Source organism: Mus caroli, chromosome 4 (assembly GCF_900094665.2).
Source record: "Mus caroli chromosome 4, CAROLI_EIJ_v1.1, whole genome shotgun sequence".
Classification (NCBI taxonomy): domain Eukaryota; kingdom Metazoa; phylum Chordata; class Mammalia; order Rodentia; family Muridae; genus Mus; species Mus caroli.
Genome location: NC_034573.1, coordinates 17,254,935 through 17,259,159, shown reverse-complemented (window position 1 = coordinate 17,259,159; position 4,225 = coordinate 17,254,935).

The following is a 4,225-nucleotide window of genomic DNA, read 5'->3' as shown; positions in this document are numbered from 1 at the left end:
AGAGACAGAGAGAGCGAGGGAGAGAGCGAGTATATATACAGAAAAATAAATGAATATTTAAAATGGTAATGCTACACAACATGCTTACAGGTTTTAACATTGGAATAAGTGATAATATTTGATAATATTTTAAGTTATCTCACTGTTTTAAATTATAGTTAACACCTACTTTCTATATATAAGAATATATGAGACTAGAGTGAAGGCTCAGTGGTTAAGAGCACTAGCTGTTCTTGCAAAGGACCTGCACCCACACAGTGGCTCAAAGCCATCTGGAACTAGTTCCAGAGGATCCAATGACTCCTTCTGACCTTCAAAGGCACTGCATGAGCATGAAGCATAAGTACACAAGCAACTTGCCCATATGCATACAGAAATAGATAAGGAAATCATTAAAATATAGCCCTCATGTATAAAAGTAAATAAAAAAAAAAAGCTACCAGAATGAGTTCTGTGACTTTACACATTGATCCATCTTTTCCCCTTTATAAAACTCTTTCCACATAACTAAGAGTAGGCAAACTAGATCAGGGATGTGAATGGAAATTCTACTATATTAGAATCATTTCCTGATTGGAAAGTCTCACAATCAAACCCCAGATGACCCTGCCATTGGGCCACCGGAAAGTGTTTCTATCGTCTAGTTCTTTCCTATTCTTCTCTTTCTTTCTTTGTTTTCCCCCTCTTTGTCTGTCCTCTCTGTATCCCCTTTCCCCTCCTCTCACTTGTTTTTTGGCTTAGACATCAGATATTTTGTTTTCTCCCACTAGGGAAGTCTAGAGTCATGGTGGAGGTAAACCAACCTACTGATGGGGTCTGACACTCTTGCTGGTTGTCTTCTCTCTGTCTTCACAGGGGCTGTGTCTGTCAGCAGAACAGAAAGTGCAATCAAGCCCTCTAGTGTTTCTCTTCACAGTGAACACTAAGCCCATATAACTAGCACCACGTCTTCTAATGAAAAATTTGAACACTGTTCTAAGTGCTAGGAACAGAGAGATAAGGGACTCAGCACTATGAAGATTACCAGAGGAGACACAATTCAGTGCAGCATGAAGATCTCATGCCAGAGGGGCTCCCGGGGAAGGGGATAAAGGGGATAGAGAGAGTTCCAGAGAGAATGAGGCTGAGCTATGGTCATCAAAAACCAAATAAGCTATTTGCACCATGAAACATAAGTGTGCATTGCATGTGTTCACAAAGCTTCAAATCATAAGACAGATTGGCAGAGTTTAGGAAATGTTGATTATTTTTCTCAGTTTGGAAAAGAAAAGGAAGATTTAATCCAGAGATACAGTCAATTGAGTAACTTCTGCCTAAGGTTTTAAGAATAAGATTTTTTTTTCTAGACCACTTTCTATTAAAAGTCCAAGTCTTGGCACAATATTGACCTACAGATTTTCATTACATCCTTAATATATATCTGAGTGCACAATGTCTAATTTGATTGAAAACATTTTCTGAATGCCAGCAAATTGATCACATTTCTTTTATGTTTCTGGTTGTAGTTGAAATCTATAAATATGATCAAATACAAAGTGAGAAGCACATGTTTTTAAACTAGCCATTTTAGAAAAAAAAAAAAAAAGTCATGGGCAGAGTTTACATATCCTCCAAGAGGTGTCTGTTTCTTCTTTTGGTTATACATCTCCACAATCCACATTCCCACTGGGCTTCTAGTCAGAGGCCATGCTAAATGCTATGACTGCCCATAAAAGCTGAAATGGATAAGTCATAGGGCTACTTAAATGAGAGAAGCCCACAGGTTCTATTTCACTGGCCAGATTCACTCATCAGTAGTCATTCCCCTAAAATCAGTAGTCAAGAAAATTTTTCTATAAATAGTAAGACAGTATTTAGTCTTCGAAAGTCATACAGTTCCTAGGCAACTATGCTACCATAAATGACACACAAACAAATGCCCATATTCTCATGAAAGTTTGTTTACAAGAGTGGACTGTGGTTCTGATTTGGTTTGCTGACTTCTGGAAGAAGGGCAGGAAAGGTAAAGAGCTAGTCTGCATCTTGGCCCAAGCAGTAAGGGCAAGAGCATGCATGAATTTAAGGTCGGCTGTTAAATGTACTCCATTGATAAGCTGAATTGAAGCAGCCTAGCTCGAATTCTTGAGTGCTCTCAAATTTACCAAGTAATTTCAAACCAATTGCTTAACCTCTTACACTTGTTAGTATTCAGTATTCAATTCATGTTGAAATTTAATTGACAACCTAACAGTACTGAGAGGTAGGGGCCTTTCTAAGAGGTGACAAGGACAAGGGGGATTCTCCCCTTCGTGAAAGGATTGAGATAGACTTGTCACCAGAATGCACTGCAATGACATGACCTTCCTGAGACTGGCCTCACCTCTCCTTGTCCTTCACACACCTCTTCTGTACATGCACTTTTTGTTTCTACTTCTCTGCCATCATATGACATAGAACACAGCCTTCACCAGAAACCAAGAAATCACTCCACCTGCTAAGACTCTGGAACCCTCAGCCAAAGACCAACATCCTTTCTTTATAAGTAACAAGTCTCTGAAGTTCTGACAGAGCAACAGAAAGTGATTGCAATCTTTGCCAGCTAGTCTGAGCCTCAGAGCAGGTCAATAGAATCACAGAGAAGCCTGGAGCTCATCACGGACTCCTAAACCCATGCCGACCAGTGAATTCCTCACTAGCACTTCATCTCTGACTGCTTATTTCTGTGCTAATGTCACAGTTTTAGCTTTAGCAGTATGTCTCAATGATAGAGCTAGTATGTACAAGGCTCAAGGATTTATCCCCAGCACCACACCCACAGAGACAGACAGACAGACAGACAGACAGACAGACAGACAGACAGACAGAGACAGAGACTCAAGTTTTCGAATCTAAATGAAAAACTTATGTCTCTCAAATGAAAGAAACCCTAAGAAATTTAACTTCAGGGCTTAGAAAGATAACGTTCACCATAGGAGTAAGTATGACCATTTAGAAATGATACATAAATGATTCTGGGCAGCCTTACATCATAGAAGCCCAATCTGGTTTCTTCCTCTATAAATGTCTTAATGTTCTACCCAACTCACCAAACTGTGTTGTATGGTAATATGATGGTTGTTAATACTGGTGGCACTTATGTTTAACTCCTAAAGTGAAGGAAAACATTTTATTTTGACATAATTTATAATTTACAAACCTCCCAGGATTGCTGGTTATCATGTAAGCAGCTACTGAAATGCCATGGGATAGTTCAGAACATAATTTTATCTCTGACTTTTACTTTCAAGCCATTGTTTTTATCCTATCTATACATCTATAGCTTTACCATACGCGAAAGGGAAGACAAAATCAGCAAAAATCTTCTTAGCAGCAGCATGGCAGACTCGATGACATACACCTATCATGCCAGCACTCAGGATGCTGAGATAGGGAGATCTCGGGTTCAAAATTACCTGAGTGACATAGTTAGAACCTGACTCAAAAAATAATAAAATAAAACAATTCTAATATCAAGAACTTTCCTAGTTAGATTTTTACTATCTATAGAAAAATCTGCAGATGACGTTTTGATCTTTTTTTATTGGCCTTTTTTTCTTTTTTAAAGTAAAGCAGGACAGGAGGTGTTGGCACTCCATGTGTCTCCTTTGCCAGTCTTGGCAAGTGTCCTTTACACTTTGACAGCTTTATCACCTGCAGTCAGCCTTTTCCAGAGCCGGGCAGGCATATTATTGGCAGCTGGTGTGTCAGCTCCATGCATACCTTTATTGCTGTTCTCTTCTTTGTCTACAAAAGAAGAGGCTCCTGTAAGGTTCTGAAGATAATTGATTCACTAGACTTTCCTCTTACAGCTTATTACAGTGGGAAGCCTCTCCTGCAATTGGAGCAGTAGGGTAATTTTCCAGGCCTCATGAAGTCTCCCTTCTCCTACTTTACAACACAAGCTTCTTTCAGTGTTCTCTACACTGGGGGATGCCTGTCATCACTCATCACAGCACTGGAATTAAAAACCATCATGATTGCTTCCTGCTTCCAGTCTTACCACATGTTCTCTTAGAGCATCTTTTTCCTAATCCAGAAATTGACTGCTGGCATCCTTAAAGAAAAAAAGAAAACATATGTAAATACAACATACTAGTTCCTCCGATTTTTCATGTGCATGTAAAAATTATTTCTCTTTGAAACAAAATACAGACAAAGTTTATTCTAGATCATAATCACTGTATCTTCAACAACACCTGGACTGAAT